This window comes from Tamandua tetradactyla, chromosome 1 (genome assembly GCF_023851605.1).
Source record: "Tamandua tetradactyla isolate mTamTet1 chromosome 1, mTamTet1.pri, whole genome shotgun sequence".
NCBI classification, from domain to species: Eukaryota; Metazoa; Chordata; class Mammalia; order Pilosa; family Myrmecophagidae; genus Tamandua; species Tamandua tetradactyla.
In genome coordinates this window covers 193,376,601-193,397,741 of record NC_135327.1, presented here as the reverse complement: position 1 = coordinate 193,397,741, position 21,141 = coordinate 193,376,601, and the positions used below count along the sequence as shown (strand labels likewise).

The window sequence follows — 21,141 nt, the reverse complement described above, 5'->3', positions numbered from 1 at the left end:
TTCCATTCTACATATATATTCAGCAATTCTGAACATCATCACATAGTTGCATATTCACCATTTCTTAGAACATTTGCATCAATTCCGAAGAAGAAATAAAAAGACAACAGAAAAAGAAATAAAACAATAACAGAATAAAAAAGAATATACATACCATACCCCTTACCCCTCACCCCCATTTATCACCAGTGTTTCAAACTAAATTTATCTTAACATTTGTTCCTCCTATTCCTTATTTTTTTGTTTTTGATTTTTTAAAAATTTATTTATTAATTAAAAAATTGATAAACAAAATAAAATATCAACATATATAATCAGTAATTCACAATATCATCACTTAGTTGCATATTCATCATTTCTTAGAACATTTGCATTAATTCAAAAAAGAAATAAAACAAACACAGGAAAGAAAAAAAAGATTATACCTACCATATCCCTAACCCCTCACTTTCATTGATCACTAGCATTTTAAACTAAGTTTATTTTAGCATTTGTTCCCCCTATTATTTATTTTTATTCCATATGTTCTACTCGTCTGTTGACAAGGTAGATAAAAGGAGCATCAGTCACAAGGATCTCACAATCACACAGTCACATTGTGACAGCTATATCATTATTCAATCATCCTCAAGAAATATGGCTATTGCAACACAGCTCTACATTTTCAGGCAGTTCCCTCCAGCCTCTCATTACATCTTGAATAGCAAGATGATATCTACTTAATGCATAAGAATAACCTCCAGGACAACCTCTTGACTCTGTTTGGAATCCCTCAGCCATTGACCCCTTGTCTCATTTCACTCTTACCCCTTTTGGTCCAGAGGATTTTCTCAATCCCTTGATGCTGGGTCTCAGCTCATTCCAGGGTTTTTCTCAATCCCTTTATGCTGAGTCTCAGCTCATTTCTGGGATTTCTGTCCCACGTTTCCAGGAAGGTCCACACCCCTGGGAGACATGTCCTATGCAGAGAGGGGGAGGGTGGTGAGACTGCTCGTCATGTTGGCTGGAGAGAAAGGCCACATCTGAGCAACAAAAGAGGCTCTCTTGGGGGTTACTCTTAGGCCTAAATTTTAAGTAGACTTGACCTATCCTTTGTGAGGTTAAATTTCATATGAACAAACCCCAAGATTGGACCCAGCCTATAGCTTTGGTTGTCCACACTGCTTGTGAGAATATCAAGAATTCAACTTGGGGAAGTTGAATTTCTCCTCATTCTCACCATTCCCCAAAGGGGGCTTTGCAAATACTTTTCCAGTCACTGATCAAATCACTCTGGGTTTCATTGGGGTATCACTCTGGACAAACCAACAAAATCTCATGTCCTACCTGAGATTCCAAGTACGTATGACATTCAATCAAACTATCTACATGAGTTATATTAGGAAATGCTCTAGTCAAAATATAAATTTTGTAACATAAACATTTTTTGCTTTAGTCTCACACATAAGGTGACATTTTAAAGTATTAATTATCATCTATTTTCAGCACCCTGCAATAATGACATTCCTTTGTTCTTCCTCATGCAAAAACATTTTTAAAATTTGTACCAATGACATATTCCAAGTTTATTCACTAATGTCAGTTCATATCAGCGAGACCATACAGTAGTTGTCCTTTAGTTTTGGCTAGTCTCACTCAGCATAATGTTCTCAAGGTCCATCCATGTTGTTACATACTTCATAAGTTTATTGTGTCTTAAAGCTGCATAATATTCCATTGTATGTATATACCACAGCTTGTTTAGCCACTCCTCTGTTGATGGATATTTTGGCTGTTTCCATCTCTTTGCAATTGTAAATAACGCTGCTATAAACATTGGTGTGCAAAACTCCATTTGTGTCTTTGCCCTTATGTCCTCTGAGTAGATACCTGGCAATGGTATTGCTGGGTCATATGGTAATTCTATATTCAGCTTTTTGAGGAACCACCAAACTGCCTTCGAAATGGATTGCACCATTTGACATTTCCACCAACAGTGAATAAGTGTGCCTCTTTCTCCACATCCTCTCCAGCACCTGTCATTTTCAGTTTTGTTGATAATGGCCATTCTGGTGGGTGTGAGATGATATCTCATTGTGGTTTTGATTTGCATTTCTCTAATGGCCAGGGATGTTGAGCATCTCTTCATGTGTCTTTTGGCCATTTGTATTTCCTCTTCTGAGAAGTGTCTGTTCAAGTCTTTTTCCCATTTTGTAATTGGATTGGCTGTCTTTTTGTTGTTGAAATGAACAATCTCTCTATAAATTCTGGATACTTGACCTTTAACTGATACGTTGTTTCCAAATATTGTCTCCCATTGTGTAGGCTGTCTTTCTACTTTCTTGATGAAGTTCTTTGATGCACAAAAGTGATTAATTTTGAGTAGTTACCAGTTATTTCTTTCTTTCTTCACTGCTCTTGCTTTGGGTGTAAGGTCTATAAAACTGCCTCCCTATATTTTCCTCCATTGTGTAGGCTGTCTTTTTACTTTCTTGATTAAGTTCTTTGATGCACAAAAGTGTTTAATTTTGAGGAGTTCCCATTTATTTATTTATTTATTCAGTGCTCTTGCTTTGGGTGTAAGGTCCAAAAAACCACCTCCAATTATAAGGTTTATAAGATATTTCCCTACATTTTCCTCTAACTGTTTTATGGTCTTAGACCTAATGTTTAGATCTTTGATCCATTTTGAGTTACCTTTTGTATAGGGTGTGAGATACTGGTCTCTTTCATTCTTTTGCATATGGATATCCGGTTCTCTACGCACCATTTATTGAAGGGACTGTTCTGTCCCAGGTGAGTTGGCTTGACTGCCTTATCAAAGATCAAAAGTCCATAAATGAGAGGGTCTATATCTGAGCACTCTATTCGTTTCCATTGGTCAATATATCTATCTTTATGCCAGTGCCATGCTGTTTTGACCACTGTGGCTTCATAATATGCCTTAAAGTCAGGCAGCGTGAGACCTCCAGCTTTGTTTTGTTTCCTCAAGATACTTTTAGTAATTCGGGGCACCCTGCCCTTCCAGATAAATTTGCTTATTGGTTTTTCTATTTCTGAAAAGTAAGTTGTTGGGATTTTGATTGGTATTGCATTGATCTGTAAATCAATTTAGGTAGAATTGACATACTAACTATATTTAGTCTTCCAATCCATGAACACAATATGCCCTGCCATCTATTTAGGTCTTCTGTGATTTCTTTTAACAGTTTCTTATAGTTTTATTTCTATAGGTCTTTTGTCTCTTTAGTTAGCTTTATTCCTAAGTATTTTTTTCTTTTAGTTGCAATTGTAAATGGAATTTGTCTTGATGTCCCCCTCAGATTGTTCATTACTAGTGTATAGAAACACTAAAGATTTTTGAAGGTTGATCTTGTATTCTGCCACTTTGCTGTACTCGTTTATTAGCTCTAATAGTTTTGCTGTGGATTTTTCGGGGTTTTCGACATATAGTATCATATCATCTGCAAACAGTGACAGTTTTATTTCTTCCTTTCCAAATTTGATGTCTTGTATTTCTTTTTCTTGTCTAATTGCTCTGGCTAGAACTTCCAACACAATGTTGAATAACAGTGGTGATAGTGGACATCCTTATCTTGTTTCTGATCTTAGGGGGAATGTTTTCAGTTTCCCCATTGAGGATGATATTAGCTGTTGGTTTTTCATATATTCCCTTTATCATTTTAAGGAAATTCCCTTGTATTCCTATCCTTTGAAGTGTTTTCAACAGGAAAGGATGTTGAATCTTGTCAAATGCCTTCTCTGCATCAATTGAGATGATCATGTGATTTTTCTGCTTTGATTTGTTGATATGGTGTATTACATTAATTGATTTTCTTATGTTGAGCCATCCTTGCATACCTGGGATGAATCCTACTTGGTCATGATGTATAATTCTTTTAATGTGTTGCTGGATTTGATTTTATAGAATTTTGTTGAGGATTTTTGCATATATATTCATTAGAGAGATTGGTCTGTAGTTTCCTCTTTTTTTGTAATATCTTTGTCTGGTTTTGGTATGAGGGTGATGTTGGCCTCATAGAATGAATTAGGTAGCTTTCCCGCCTCATTAATTTTTTTGAAGAGTTTGGGCAGGATTGGTACTAATTCTTTCTGGGATGTTTGGTAGAATTCACATGTGGAGCCGTCTGGTCCTGGACTTTTCTTTCTGGGAAGCTTTTTAATGACTGATTCAATTTCTTTACTTGTGATTGGTTTCTTGAAGTCATCTATTTCTTCTTGAGTCAAAGTTGGTTGTTCATGCCTTTCTAGGAAGTTGTCCATTTCATCTACATTGTTGTATTTATTAGCTTAAAGTTGTTCATAGTATCCTGTTATTACCTCCTTTATTTCTGTGGGGTCAGTGGTTATGTTTCCTCTTCCATTTCTGATCTTATTTATTTGCATCCTCTCTCTTCTTCTTTTTGTCAATCTTCCTAAGGGCCCATCAATCTTATTGATTTTTTCATAGAACTAACTTCCGGTTTTGTTGATTTTCTCAATTGTTTTCATGTTCTCAATTTCATTTATTTCTGCTCTAATCTTTGTTATTTCTTTCCTTTTGCTACCTTTGGGGTTAGTTTTCTGTTCTTTTCCAGTTCTTCCAAGTGGACACTTAAATCCTGAATTTTTGCCCTTTCTTCTTTTTTGATATAGGCATTTAGGGCAATAAATTTCCCTCTTAGCACTGCCTTTGCTACATCCTATAAGTTTTGATATGTTGTGTTTTCATTTTCATTTGCCTCGAGATATTTACTGATTTCTCTTGTAAATTCTTCCTTGACCCTCTGGTTATTTAAGAATGTGTTGTTGAGCCTGCATGTATTTGTGAATTTTCTGGCACTCTGCCTATTATTGATTTCCAACTTCATTGCTTTATGGTCTGAGAAAGTGGTTTGTATGATTTCAGTCTTTTAAAACTTGTTGAGACTTGCTTTGTGACCCAGCATATGGTTTATATTTGAGAATGATCCATGAGCACTTGAGAAAAGGTGTATCCTGCTGTTGTGGAGTGTAATGTCCCATAAATGTCTGTTAAGTCTAGCTCATTTATTGTAATATTCAAATTCTCTGTTTCTTTATTGATCCTCTGTCTAGATGTTCTGTCCATTGATGAGAGTGGGGAATTGAAGTCTCCAACTATTATAGTAGATGTGTCTATTTCCCTTTTCAGTATTTGCACTGTATGCCTCACGTATTTTGGGGCATTCTGGTTTGGTGCATAAATATTTATGATTGTTATGTCTTCTTGTTGAATTGTTCCTTTTATTAGTAGATAGTATCCTTCTTTGTCTCTTTTAACTGTTTTACATTTGAAGTCTAATTTGTTGGATATTAGTATAGGTATTCCTGCTCTTTTCTGGTTGTTATTTGCATGAAATATCTTTTCCCAACCTTTCACTTTCAACCTATGCTTATCTTTAGGTCTAAGATGTGTTTCCTGTAGACAACATATAGAAGGATCCTGTTTTTTAATCCATTCTGCCAGTCTATATCTTTTGATTGTGGAGTTCAATCCATTAACATTTAGTGTTATTACTGTACAGGTAGTACTTTCTTCTACCATTTTGCCTTTTGGATTTTATATGTTATATCTAATTTTCCTTCTTTCTACACTCTTCTCCACACCTCTCTCTTCTGTCTTTTCATATCTTTCTCTAGTGCTCCCTTCAGTATTTCTTGCAGTGCTGTTCTCTTGGTCACAAATTCTCTCAGTGATTTTTTGTCTGAAAATGTTTTCATTTCTCCCTCATTTTTGAAGGACAATTTTGCTGGGTATAGAATTCTTGGTTGGCAGTTTTTCTCTTTTAGTAATTTAAATATATCATCCCACTGTCTTCTCGCCTCCATGGTTTCTGCTGAGAAATCTACACATAGTCTTATTGGGTTTCCCTTATATGTGATGGATTGCTTTTCTCTTGCTGCTTTCAAAATCCTCTCTTTCTCTTTGACCTCTGACATTCTGACTAGTAGGTGTCTTGGAGAACGTCTATTTGGATCTATTCTGTTTGGGGTGCACTGCACTTCTTGGATCTGTAATTTTATGTCTTTCATAAGAGTTGGGAAATTTTCAGTGATAATTTCTTCCATTAGTTCTTCTCCTCCTTTACCCTTCTCTCTTTCTTCCGGGACACCCACAACACATATATTTGTGCGCTTCATATTATCATTCAATTCCCTGAGTCCCTGCTCATATTTTTCCATTTTTTCCCTATAGTGTCTGTTTCTTGTTGGATTCAGATATTCCATCCTCCAGTTCACGAATCCTAACCTCTGTCTCTTGAAATCTACCATTGTAGGTTTCCATTGTTCTTTTCATCTCTTTTACTGTACCTTTCATTCCCATAAGTTCTGTGATTTGTTTTTTCAGACTTTCTATTTCTTCTTTTTGTACATTCCTTGCCTTCTTTACATCCTCCCTCAATTCATTGATTTGGTTTTTGATGAGGTTTTCCATGTCTGTTCATATATTCTGAATTAATTGTTTCAGCTCTTGTATATCATTTGAACTATTGGTTTGTTCCTTTGACTGGGCCATATCTTCAATTTTCCTGGTGTGATTTGTTATTTTTTGCTGGTGTCTAGACATTTAATTGCCTTAATTAGTTTATTCTGGAGATTGCTTTCACTTCTCTTACCTAGGGTTTTCTTGCTGGATGAATTTGTTGTCTATGTGTTCTTTGACATTCAGTTCAGCTTTTTCTGGTCCTCTAGTTTAGGTTTTGTTTAACAGAGGATAATTTTTCAGTTCTTATTTTCTTGTTTCTTGCCCTGCTTGTATGGTGCCTTTTTCCCCACCACCTTAGGAGGTCTACAAAGGTATTATAGACTCCAGCCAGGTTTTCCCAGACTAAACTGAACCCCTATCAGGGGGAAGGAGTCACCTACATCAGTTTTCCCTGAGGGTGAGACCCAGCAGGTTAAAAAACTTTCCTGTGAAGTCTCTGGGCTCTCTTTTTCTTATCCTGCCTAGTATGTGGCGCTTGTTAGCCTGTGGGTCCCACCAGCATAAGATGATGCAGCACCTTTTTGAACTTTGGAAGACTCTCCCTGCTGGGGGTGTGGTGGAGACAGAGGAGAGTTTGTAGGCTGGTTTTAATGGCTTCAAATTGCCAAGCCCTAGGGTCTAAATTCCTTGAGGGAGGGATTCCACCTGAGTTGGGCTTCACCCCTCCGCTAGGAAAGGCACAGGTGGGAGACAAGCCCTAAAAGCAGCCCATTTCTGCCTATGCCTGGGGCAGTTGCAGCCTGAGAAGTCCCACTGCTGAATCCTGAGGCAGCCAAGCCTCCATAGAAACACAGCCACAAAAACCTCCGTTTCCTCCCCTTTTCTCTTTTTCGGTTAGCCCAATGAGCAATGTCCGCTTTGACCAGGTTCACCTGAGCAGGGGGCCTATTTTTAGTAGTCAGAATTTAATTTCACAGTTGGTGTTTGGTTGGACTCAGCCCCTGCTGCTGTTAAAGTCTCTTTCCTTTCCCCTCTGGGAAGCAGCCTGTGGGGGGGGGGTGGTAGCGGGGGGCAGGGAGCGCTGGCCACCATGGCTTGGGGAACTCACGGTTCTGGGGAGGCTCGCAGCCAGTCCAGCTGGTCCAGACTGGAGTACGCTGTGTGTCCGGCCACTGATGTGACTCTGGGAGCTGTTCTGGACTGTTTCTGGTTATTTAGTAGTTGTTCTGGAGGACGAACTAAAATGCACACATTGCTACGCTGCCATGTTGGACACACCCCCCAAAGGAACACTTTATCCCAATGTGCTATTCCGTCTTTTCTTTTTTTTTTTCCAGTGTCTTCCAAAAGCTGGATAATCCCTTCATTGAATTCTGAAACCAGAACTTGAATGAAGAAATGCTAGGGACTGAAACATTTCCCCTAGTGCACCTGAATCTTCTTTTCCATTACCAGGCATTCTTATTTACATCTTTATTGAAATTTTTAGTTTTCTCTTATTGTGAAGATCAAATGGTGATTAGGTATCTGATTCATGGGAGAATTTATATTTCTAAAAATAAATATTGTAGCCTTTCCAACCTGGTCTAGGCAGGATGGCGTCCATAAAGAAGGGTGGCGAGAAGAAGGGCTGTTCTGCCATCAGTGAGGTAGTGACCATGCAGTACATTGTCAACATTCACAAGCTCATCCATTGGAGTGGGTTTCAAGAAACGTGCCCCTTGTGTACTCAGAGAGATTTGGAAATTTTCTATGAAGAAGATGGGAACACCAGATGTGCACATTGACATGGGCTCAACAAAGCTGTCTGGGCCAAGGGGATAAGGAATGTCCCATATCATATCCATATATGGTTGTCCAGAAAAACATAATGAGGATGAAGATTCCCAAAACAAACTCTATACATTGGTTACCTGTACACCTGCCACCACTTTCAAAAATGTACAGACAGTCAATGTGGATGAAAACTAACAGCTGATTATGAAATAAAATTGTAATTGCCAAAAAAAAAGTTGTATTCTACCAACTCATTTGTTAAAATTATTTCTGTCATTAGTGTTATCATTTCCTTCTGGGGTTAATTTGAATTTCCTAAAACTCTACTCTGTTATAATGAGCAATGCTATTTTACTAATACTTCAACACTTTCAATAGTGTGGTATTTATTCTCAAAGTAAATATACTTGCCTTAACATTAGTATGTCTGAGGTAAATACTAAAGGAACAAATATTGTCATTAGGGGCTGCTATCCCTCCATTTATTCACAGTCTAGCCTAATCTATCACTATAAGGTAAATTTTCACCCTATTCTAGCAAACTTTCATCTGTCATTCAGACAGTCAGTTTGAATATTACTCCTGAGAAAACTTTAAGTTTACTTCCTTAAGAAATCTTTGGTACCTAAATAAATTTTTAGGTCTTTGTAGCACTTAATTCTTCCGGATTTGTCTGGTTTCCTTATTGGTTTTAAGGTAATGGAGAGCCTTGGATAGTGGCTTAAAGGGTTTGGACTTTTTTGTGGAGGTAATTGGTTAAATGCTCAGTTCCAACACCATGTACATTTTAGGTGTGCTCTCATCTCTCCTCACGTGATCATCTCAATACCTTTCTCTAATAATGCTCTTCATGTTAAACTATAACCTGTCTACTTCTCAGTATTGATGGAGCAGTTAGAGGGCAGGAATTTTGTTTTGTTTTTGCACTTATTTCATCATTGTATGTCCTTTGCCTACTACATGCGTAATATAGAAAATGTTCATAAATCCTTGTTGACTGGTTAAATGGAAAGATGAATTGGATTTGGGGTAGTAAGAAAAGGAAGAGAGATTGGATCTGTGAGCAGTACCATCAGGATTTGGTGAGTGGGGTCCTTAAGAAGAGAGAAATTAAACATTCTTGAGCCACTGGTTTTGTCTGAGTCCAGGTGGATGAGGTGAGGAATAGATTTTTTTTCAAAGATCTTTCAGATGATCCTGACACACAAACATTGTATTATTATTCATCCCTTTCCATCTTTTTTTTGAAAAATAATCTTCATAAAAAGTAGTACATATTATTTTGAAGCAGTCAGGACAGTTAAAAATATGTACGTAGAGACATGAATAGAAATGAGTGGATATGGTTGAGAGAGTTGAGGTCAGATGGTTTTTATCTTAATACATAGGAATTAAAGTTATTTCCTGAGAACAGGAGGAAGAAATGGACAAAACTGAGTGAACAGAATGGGATGCTAATCTAAGCTCTGATCCTTTTAATATTTCCTGTGCTACTAACCAAGAAGTCACATGGGAAGGGAGAAGTGGTTTGACATTAATTAATAATAAAAACATCCTAACACTGAAGCAGATATTTCCAGCCGTAAATCTCCTTATTGATAAGAAAAAGAATGTTGGCCCTTTACTCTGTACGAGACTTCTCCAACTGTTTTTTTTTTAATCCCTTTTCTTGCTTTCAGAACTGCCTTTGATCATTTCTTCTTTGTAAAAGTTGTTTGTTTTGCTACATTGTGGAAAGATGTGATTTTTTGAAAGTGAAGTTTCCACTTTTGTAGTGATTATTTGAGTGGAAGAAAGAATTGTGAAAAGAGAAGAATTTGGAAAGGAGAATGTCCAGTTTGTTAATATTTCTGAACAATCACTAATAAAATTGCTAATGAGCCTTATGAATTCTGCTGACATGAGAGGAAGTCTTTTTCATACTGTGTTTGGAAAAATACATGAACCAATCACTTTATTCCATCTTAAGCATGAGCTACTAAGGGTGAGTTGGGCAAAGGCTACAAACAAATTCAAATAAGAGGAATCAGAGTAAATTAATATTAGAAAAGTTGTTCCATGACAATTTAATCAGCTATAAAATACTAATTCCCCCCTTATTAAATTAATAAACATAAAGAAATTATAATATTGTTAGTGAGGTTTCGGAAAAGAAAATGCTTGTGCATTGCTCATTCAATGCAAATGACTCATATTAGTTGATGGGCAATCTGCAAAACTACAGAAGCTTTAAAAATGATCATGCTTTTAGCCCAGTGATTCCTCTTAGGAATTTAACCTATGGAAGTAATAGAAAATGAGAAAAAAATGCTATATATTAAAAAACTTCAACATAAGTCTCTTTGTAGCAGTAAAACAGAAACAAAGCAAATGCTGAACCTACAGAAGTTAAGTCAAATCCACTACATGGTATTGTAATGTTATAAAAAATAAAATGTTCAATATGAGGATCATGTAGATGTATGGAAAAAGATAAACAAAATTAAAAATATGAAAATGGTGTGTAATCACTGTATTTATAAAACTACTTTAATCAAATAGAAAATCAGGAGGGGGGTTCTAATCAAGACTGCTTTAAAGTATAATCTCTCTTCCATTCATAAAATAACACATGAAAAGAAAATTAAGATCCATGGCCAGGCCAAAAATAAGAAAAACATCAACACGGTCAAGAAATATATATTTTTAAAAAATGAAGAGATAGGTGGGCTTTAAGTTTGGTTGCTGCAGTTAATAGAGATTAAAGGAGTTCTGTGAGTGACAAATGAGCAGATCCAGAAATACCACTTGAAATGGAGGGCTTGGGTGACATTCTGCTACCCCAAAGAAGGAGAAATTTTGTTAATCATTGCCTTTCATTATGGCTTAAGTGAATTGCATACCTTGGGACAAAAAGGATGAAAAATACAGTCTGATGATGACCAAGTATTTACCCAAACCAAGATATTCTCTGACTTAATGCCTGAATCTGCGATGTTCACACTATCACTGATGTGGACAGGCACTGAACCACAGAAAAAAAGAAGTGGATGGATTGAAAGTACCCAGAAGCCAAGTAGAGGCTTCTAGCAAAATAGCTAGACAGGGATGGTTTAATGTACAAATGCATGATACAGAGAACCTTCCATTCAAAGTTGTCCTGCAAATCAAAATTCTAAAATCTAAAATCCAAAAAGAGATTAATTCCATGCAAGCCAACAACAAAATCAGAAAAGGAATTTACTCCAGAAAAAAAATCAGAATATACCAAGTCTGAAAAAATCTTAAAATAAGACTTTTGATTCACTAAAATATAAATGAATTATAACACATTTTTAAATATAATAAAATGAAACAAAAACAAGCAGAAGTGATACAGCAATTAGATACATATGAAAAAGAACCTTGGAAATAAGAAAAGTAAAGTTATTAAACTAAAATCCTTAATAGAATAAACTCTCTGGATAGAGTTTAACAGAGAATTAGTGAATTGGAGTCTGTACTTGGAAATTTACCAAGAGTGAAACAGAAAGATAAATGTAAAAATTATGGAAGCAGTAAAGATACAGAGAATTGATTAAAAGTCTCCTATATAGAGCTAATAAGAATTCCAGAAAAAAAAGGGGAGGGGGATGATTAAGTTAGCAATATTTGAAAATGGCTGAAAAGTTTCCAATGTTCTCAGTTCAAAAGTGCACTTCCTTTTCTAACAGTATAATTAAAATCAATCCACACCTAGGAATGACTGAAACTAGTATCAAGAATAAGGAGGATAATTTACAAGGTATGAAGAATCATTTGGGTCTGTATTTTACCTTGATTGTAGAATGGTATCATGGTCAGATTCATGTGTCATTTTTTGGCCAGTTGGTGGTGACTGTTTGTCTGGTTGGGCAAGTGCTGGCCTGTCTGTTGCTATGAGGACATTTCATGGGCTTAAATCATGATTATGTCAGCTGCATTCACAGTTGATTGCATTTGTAATCAACCAAGGGGAGTGTCTTCTGCAATGAGTGACACTTAATCTAATCACTGAAAGGCTTTGATAATTTTTAAATATATTCATAAATTATTTGATACAGGCATACCTCGGGAATAGAGAGGCTTCAGTTCCAGATACTGCAATAAAATAAATATCTCAATTAAAAAAGAAAAGAATGCCCAGGAATTTTGTATAGCAGCTGAACTGCTACAGAATGTGCTTCAAATTTAGGTCCTTCATTTTTTACTGTGGAAACATTCTAAGTGTGTGTGCTGGCTGATTTAAACAACTTCTTCAATGGTGGGTCCAGCAGAGGCACCACCAGAAGGAGGTGCTCCACCACTAGGGAAGCCTACAGGCATTCCTCCTGCACTCTGGAATAGCTTGGTAATGATGGGGTTGCAGAATTTCTCCAGCTCCTTCTGCTGATGTTCAAATTCTTCTTCTCTGCAGTCTGATTCTTACTGAGCCAGTTGATGATTTCATTCCATTTGTTAAGACTCTTCTGTTTTTCCTTATCATTGATCTTGCCTTGAAGTTTCTTATCCTCAACTGTTGCCTTCATATTAAGTGCAAATGATTCAAGTGATTTCTTGGAAGACGCTTGTCCCTCTGCTTCTCATCTTCAGCCTTGTACTTCTTGGCTTTCTGGACCATGAGCTCAATATTTTCCTTGCTCAAATGACCCTTGTCATTAGTGATGGTGATCTTATTCTCTTTTCCTGTGCTATTATCCACAGCAGAGACATTGAAAGATGCCATTGGCATCAATGTCAAAAGTGACTTCAATCTGAGATATAATACGGGGGACAGGAGGTATCCTAGTGAGTTCAAACTTACCACGCAGATTGTTATCCTTGGTCAATGCAGAGTAGGTAGTAAAGGTCTGTGTCTGCTTGGTGGGAATGTAGTATTGTGCTTAATGAGGACAGTCATGGCTCCACCAGCAGTTTCAATACCGAGGGAACAAGGAGTGGCATCCAAGCACAGTAAATCTTGAATGTTTTCAGATTTGTCTCCAGATAAGATGACTGACTGGACAGCTGTACCATAAGCAACAGCTTCATCAGGGTTGATGCTCTTGTTTAGTTATTTTCTGTTGAAGTCCTGGAAAAGTTTCTGAATTTGGAGAATATGAGTAGAGCAGCCCACCAGGACAATATCATGAATCTGTAACTTGTCTAGCTTGGCATCTGTGCCAGTTTGAATATGTTGTGAACCAGAGAAAAGCCAAGATCTTTAATCCTCATTCAGTATTGGAGGATGGAAGTTTTTTTATCATTTCCATGGAGATGTGAGCCACCCAGTTGTGAGTGGTAACTTTTGGTTAGATTGTCTCCACGCTTTCAGGGTGGGGTTGTTTATTGGAGCCCTTTAAGAGGGAACCATTTTGGAAAAAGCTTTAGAGCCATGAGAGCCCATGCAGCCAGAGACCTATGGAGATGAATAGAAAAGTGCCCCTGGGAGAGCTTCATGAAACAAGAAGCCTGGAGAGAAACCTAGCAGATATTATCATGTTTGCCATGTGCATTTCCAGTTGAGAGAGAAACCCTGAATGTCATTGGCCTTCCTGAACCAAGGTATCATTCCCTGGATGACTTAGATTGGACATTTCTATAGGCTTGCTTTAATTTGGACATTTTCATGGCCTTAGAACTATAAAGGTGCAACTTAATAAATTCCCCTTTTTAAAAACTGTTCTGTTTCTGGTATATTGCATTCCAGCAGCTTGCAAACTAGGACAGCATCCCTGATGGCTTTCCATGGGGTCCAAGGTGCCATAGAACAGGTCACCATTCAATTATTCAAACTGGGCATGGGTAATGGAGGTATAGAAGTCAATTCCTTCATACATAGAATCAATCTCAATACTGGCCTGAGTGCTGGAAGAGAGCATGTGTTTAGCTCATTCACAAGCAGTATGGAGGCAGTGGGCAGCTCTCTTGTTGTCATTGATGTCTTTTATGTTTGTGCTTGAACTCTGCAATAAAATGGTTGACCAGTTATTTGGTTGTCAAAGTCTTCTCCCCCTAAGTGCATGTCTCCAGCTGTTGATCTGACCTCAAAAATTCCATCTTCAATTGTGAGGACTGACACATCAAAAGTCCACCTCCAAGTCAAAGATCAGCATGTTTCTTTCAGCACCAATCTTTTTGTCTAAGCCATAAGCAATAGCAGCAGCAGTTGGCTCATTGATGATTCTGAGTACATTGAGGCTGGCAATGACACCAGTGTTTTGGTGGCCTAATGTGAGAGTCATTAAAATAATCTGGTTCTGTGACAACAGCATTGTTAATAGTCCTCCCAAGATCGGCTTCTGCAATTTCCTTCATCTTTGTAGAACCATAGATGACACTTTCTCTGGGTAGAAACATTTGGTCTTGTCCTTGTATTTTACTAGGACTTGGGTCTGCCCGCATCATTCAGAAAGGCCAATGCTTCATATCAGAGTGAGCAGTAGCATCATCAAATCTACATCCAATCAGATGTCTGGCATCAAAAACCATGTTGGTAGGGTTCATTGCAACTTGAATCTTCGCAGCATTACAGATCAATTGTTCAGTATCAGTAAAGGTGGCTTAGCTTGGAGATGTTCAGTTCCCCTGATCATTGGCAATTATTTCCACTTTTTCATGCTGGAAGACAGCCACACATGAGTAGGTGATGCCAAGATCAATGCCAACCACAAGTCACTTCAACATAGTTACTTTTCAGAGCCTGGCTCATAGAAGGATAGAAGAGTCCCGGAAGCTAGCACCGTGTTCAATGAGACCCTTCCTTAATTTTTTGTTTTGTATTTTTTTGTATGCTGTATGGGGGGGCCACATTACCTTTTTTCCATGTGAGTATTATTACAGCACCATTTGTTGAATTTTTGTTTGGTTTTGTTTGCCTGTTTTGTTTGTTTGTTTTTTGGTAAGTTCATAGACCGGGAATCAAACCTGGCTCTCCCGCATGGTAGGTGAGAATTCTACCACTGAAATATTCTTGCACCCCTCCTCCCTTAGTTTTTTGACAGGATAAATTCTGAAGCTTTTTTTTAGCAATCTAATTATGAGGTTGCAGTATGAATTTGCACTATTTTCTCTCTTATTCAAATATGCCCATTAATTTCTGTGTCTCTCTTTTTGGTATGGGGCCCCCCAAAAACAAAATTTTTATGTTTACCTGTCATGGTTAGGGACAGGTGTCAACTTGGTCAAGTTATGGTACCAGTTCATCTGATTGGGCAAGCGCTGGCCTGTCTGTTGCAATGAGGACATTTCATAGGATTAGGTCATGATCACGTCAGCTATATCCACAGCTGATTCCATTTGTAATCAGCCAAAGGGGAGTGTCTTCTGCAATTAGTGATGCTAAATCCAATCATGGGAAGCCTTTTAAGGAGGACTCAGAGGAGACAGGTGGCATTCCTGCTTTGGCTGGTGAGCCTCTCCTGTGGAGTTCATCCAGGCCATCCATTGGAGTCATCGGCTTCGGAGCCTGCCCTGTGGATTTTGGACTCTGCATTCCTACAGTCACGTGAGACACTTTCATAAATTTTATATTTGCAAGTGTTCCCTGTTGATTCTGTTTCTCTAGAGAACCCTAACTAATACATCTTGGTACCAGGAGTGGTTCTTAAGGAACAGAATCTTAAAAATGGGTTTTTATGAATGGTTTTCTACTCTGACTGGGCTCAGAGACACTAAGGACTCTGATTCCCATAATCAGAATGACACTCCCAATCCATGGACTGAGTTGGCAAAGAAGATAGTCAAAATATCATCATTCGATTCTCCTAATACTTCGCTTGTACGAAGCCAGACTCTGGGGGATAATGTTTTTGACACCTTTACAGAGTTTTGTAGAAATAAGAGTTATAGAGATGTTGGTTGGTTGTTGTTAGATACACTGTCTACATTAAAGGGTGAAAGGGATGGGCTTAAGGCTTCAAACAAGAAGCTTAAGTGCCGTCTGAAAGATGTAGAGGTTTCTATGAGTATCCTGAAGGAAAATTTTATTTCCTGTAGCCGTAGACTTGAGATCTCTGAAAATCAGACTCAGAATCTTATTGTTAGAGTAGCAACTTTACAACGTAAACTGAAATCTCAGTCTTGCGTGGTGTCTGCTGTTAAAGTGAGGGCATTGATTGGAAAGGAGTGGGACCCTGAAAAATAGGATGGTGACATATGGATTGATAATGATGTTGGGGGTGAGGTTGAAACCCTAGACCATGCTGAGCCTTCTTTAGATAACCCTGTAATAGTCTGCCCTGAGGACATAGCTGCCCCACCTCCAGCCTGCCTTGAGGAATTGGCCACCCAACCTCCTCCTGAAGGGATTAGCCCTAGAGTTATTAATCCTGTTTCACCAGATGAAACTGCAAATGAAAGCCCTGAAGCAAACGGCTTGGAAGATATTTCTAATTCTTTTCATGACCCACCCCCACCACCCCTCATTTCTTCTAGACCTATAACTAGACTAAAGTCCCAACAGGCCCCTAAAGGTGAGGTACAAAGTATCACACATGAGGAGGTACGTTATACTCCAAAAGAACTGTGTGAGTTTTCCAATTTATATAGACAGAAATCAGGGGAATATGTGTGGCAATGGATTTTAAGAGTGTGGGATAATGGTGGGAGGAATTCAGCCTGGATAAGGCTGAATTTATTGATATGGGCCCACTAAGCAGAGATTCTGCATTCAATGTTATAGCTAGAGCAGTTAGAAAAGGTGTTAACAGCTTGTTTGGGTGGTTGGTTGAAACATGGATCAAAAGGTGGCCAACATTACCTGAGGTTGAAATGCCAGAACTGCCCTGGTATAATGTAGATGAGGGGATCCAGAGGCTTAGAGAGATTGGGATGTTAGAGTGGATTTATCATGCAAAGTCTGCTCTTACACCCCAGGAATGTCCAGAAGATGCACCTTTTACCAGAACAGTGAGAAATAAGTTTGTGAGACTAGCACCATCATTCCTCAAGAGCTCTGTGGTTGCACTTCTCTGTAGGTCAGATATTACTGTAGGAACTGCTGTCACTGAGCTGGAATCCTTAAACACAATGGGGATGACAGGATCCCGAGTTGGCAGAAGCCAGGTGGCAGCACTTAATCACCAAAGACAGGGTAGACGCGGGTATTATAATAGACAACAAACTCAAAGGAGGCATCAAAATTATATGACACGCAGAGATTTGTGGCATTGGCTAGTAAATCATGGGGTGCCTAGAAATACAATAGAAGGGCAGTCTACTAAATTCTTGTTGGAGCTGTATAAACAAAAGAGTTCTAGGTCAAGGGAACAGAAGTCTAACCTGAATTACAAAAACACAGAGTCACGGCCCCTTAATCAATTTCCAGACTTGAAACAGTTTACAGACCCTGAACCCCTTGAATGAAGGGGAGGCCAGGTCCCTATGGGGAAGAAACCTGTTACACTGCCACAAATTTATACCGTTGACCTTCCTCTAAGTCTTCCCCAAGAAGACCGACGGCCTTTTACCAGGGTAACTGTGCATTGGGGAAAAGGAAATGATCAGATATTTCGGGGATTATTAGACACTGGTTCAGAAGTGACATTAATTCCAGGGGACCCAAAACGTCACTCTGGGCCACAGTCAGAGTGGGGGCTTATGGAGGCCAGGTGATCAATGGAGTTTTAGCTCAGGTCCATCTCACAGTGGGTCCAGTGGGCCCCCGGACCCACCCTGTAGTTATTTCCCCAGTTCCAGAATGTATAATTGGCATAGACATACTGAGCAGCTGGCAGAATCCCCACGTTGGTTCTCTAACTCATGCAGTGAGGGCTATTATGGTGGGAAAGGCCAAGTGGAAGCCACTAGAACTGCCCCTACCAAGCAAAATAGTAAATCAAAAGCAATACCGTATTCCTGGAGGGATTGCAGAGATTACTGCCACTCTTAAGGACTTGAAAGATGCAGGGGTGGTGATTCCCACCACATCCCCATTCAACTCTCCTATTTGGTCTGTGCAGAAAACAGATGGGTCTTGGAGAATGACAGTGGATTATCGTAAACTCAACCAGGTGGTAACTCCAATTGCAGCTGCTGTTCCAGATGTAGTATCATTGCTTGAGCAAATCAATACATCCCCTGGTACCTGGTATGCAGCTATTGATCTGGCAAATGCTTTTTTCTCAATAGCTATTAGTAAGGACCACCAGAAACAGTTTGCTTTCAGCTGGCAAGGTCAGCAATATACTTTCACTGTCCTACCTCAGGGGTATATCAACTCTCCAGCCCTATGTCATAATCTTGTTCACAGAGACCTTGATCGTTTCTGCCTCCCACAAGACATCACACTGGTCCATTATATTGATGATATCATGTTGATTGGACCTAGTGAGCAAGAAGTAGCAACTACTCTAGATTTACTGGTAAGGCATTTGCGTGTCAGAGGATGGGAGATAAATCCAACAAAAATACAGGGGCCTTCCACCTCAGTAAAATTTCTAGGTGTCCAGTGGTGTGGGGCATGTTGAGATATCCCTTCTAAGATGAAGGATAAATTGCTGCATCTGGCCCCTCCCACAACCAAAAAAGAGGCACAACGCCTAGTTGGTCTTTTTGGATTTTGGCGACAACATATTCCTCATTTGGGTGTGCTACTCCGGCCCATTTATCAAGTGACCAGAAAAGCTGCTAATTTTGAGTGGGGACCTGAACAAGAGGAGGCTCTGCGACAGGTCCAGGCTGCTGTGCAAGCTGCTCTGCCACTTGGGCCATATGATCCAGCAGGTCCAATGGTGCTGGAAGTGTCAGTGGCAAATAGAGATGCTGTCTGGAGCCTTTGGCAGGCCCCTATAGGAGAATCACAACGCAGACCCTTAGGATTTTGGAGCAAAGCCTTACCATCTGCTGCAGATAACTACTCTCCTTTTGAGAAACAGCTTTTGGCCTGCTACTGGGCCTTAGTAGAGACTGAACGCTTAACCATGGGCCACCAAGTTACCATGAGACCTGAGTTGCCTATCATGAGTTGGGTGTTGTCTGACCCACCAAGCCATAAAGTTGGGTGTGCACAGCAGCACTCTATTGTAAAGTGGAAATGGTATATACGAGATAGAGCCAGAGCAGGTCCTGAAGGCACAAGTAAGTTACATGAAGAAGTGGCACAGATGCCCATGGTTTCCACTCCTGCTGCCACATTACCTTCTCTTTCCCAGACCAGAGCTATGGCCTCTTGGGGAGTTTCTTACAGTGAATTGACTGAGGAAGAGAAAACTCGGGCCTGGTTTACAGATGGTTCAGCACGATATGCAGGTACCACCCGAAAGTGGACAGCTGCAGCATTACAACCCCTTTCTGGGGTGTCCTTGAAGGACAGTGGTGAGGGGAAATCCTCCCAGTGAGCAGAACTTCGAGCAGTGCACCTGGTTGTTCATTTTGCTTGGAAGGAAAACTGGCCAGAGGTGCGTTTGTATACTGACTCATGGGCTGTTGCTAATGGTTTGGCTGGATGGTCAGGGACTTGGAAAGACCATAATTGGAAAATTGGTGACAAAGAGGTCTGGGGAAGAAGTATGTGGATAGACCTTTCTGAGTGGGCTAAAAACATGAAGATATTTGTGTCCCATGTGAATGCACATCAGAGGGTGACTTCAGCAGAGGAAGATTTTAATAATCAAGTGGATAAGATGACCCATTCTATGGATACCAGTCAGCCTCTTTCCCCAGCAACTCTTGTTATTGCCCAATGGGCTCATGAACAAAGTGGTCATGGTGGTAGGGATGGAGGTTATGCATGGGCTCAGCAACATGGACTTCCACTCACCAAGGCTGACCTGGCTACAGCCACTGCTGAGTGCCCAATCTGCCAGCATCAGAGACCCACACTCAGCCCCCGATATGGCACCATTCCCCGAGGTGACCAGCCAGCTACATGGTGGCAGGTTGATTACATTGGACCACTCCCTTCATGGAAGGGGAAGCGATTTGTTCTAACTGGAATAGACACATACTCTGGATATGGGTTTGCTTTCCCTGCACACAATGCTTCTGCCAAAACTACTATCCGTGGGCTTACAGAATGCCTTATCCATCGTCATGGTATTCCACATAGCATTGCTTCGGATCAAGGAACACACTTCACAGCAAATGAAGTGCGGGAATGGGCACATGCTCATGGAATTCTCTGGTCTTACCATGTTCCCTCTCATCCAGAAGCAGCTGGATTGATAGAACGGTGGAATGGCCTTTTGAAAACTCAATTACGGTGCCAACTAGGTGGCAAAAACTTGAAAGGCTGGGGTAATGTTCTCCAGGAAGCTGTGTATGCTCTGAATCAGCGTCCGCTGTATGGTGCTGTTTCTCCCATAGCCAGGATCCATGGGTCCAGGAACCAAGGGGTGGAAATGGGTGTGGTGCCACTCACTATTACTCCTAGTGATCCACTAGGAAAATTTTTGCTTCCTGTCCCTGCTACCCTGAGTTCTGCTGGTCTACAGGTTTTAGTTCCAAAACAGGGTGTGCTTTCTCCAGGAGAAACAACAGTGATACCACTGAACTGGAAGTTAAGATTGCCACCTGGCCACTTTGGGCTACTTATGCCTCTGGATCAACACACCAAGAAGGGGATTACATTATTGTCTGGGGTAATTGACCCTGACTATCAGAAGGAAGTAGGACTGCAACTACATAATGGAGGTAAAGAAGAGTTTTCTTGGAATATAGGAGACCCCCTGGGGCGTCTATTAGTACTACCATGCCCTGTGATCAAAATCAATGGAAAACGGCAACAACACAATCCAGGCAGGATCACTAATGGCTCTGAGACTTCAGGAATGAAGGTTTGGGTCACCCCACCAGGCAAAGAACCACGGCCAGCTGAAGTGCTTGCTGAGGGGAAAGGGAACATGGAATGGGTAGTGGAAGAAGGTAGTGATAAATATGAACTTCGACCACGTGATCAGTTACAGAAACGAGGACTGTAATGCTGTTTTGTTTGTGTTATACTATTTAAGTTGTAAGATATC

General features: G+C 39.6%; 1 long non-coding RNA gene and 1 pseudogene across 1 annotated transcript in view; one reads left to right on the top strand and one right to left on the bottom strand.

Annotated features, from left to right (window-relative positions):
- Positions 1-21,141, bottom strand: part of LOC143673990 (uncharacterized) — a 147,744-nt gene that overhangs the window by 49,714 nt on the left and 76,889 nt on the right. The window lies entirely within an intron of this gene.
- On the top strand, positions 7,864-8,422 carry LOC143673981 (large ribosomal subunit protein eL31 pseudogene; annotated as a pseudogene).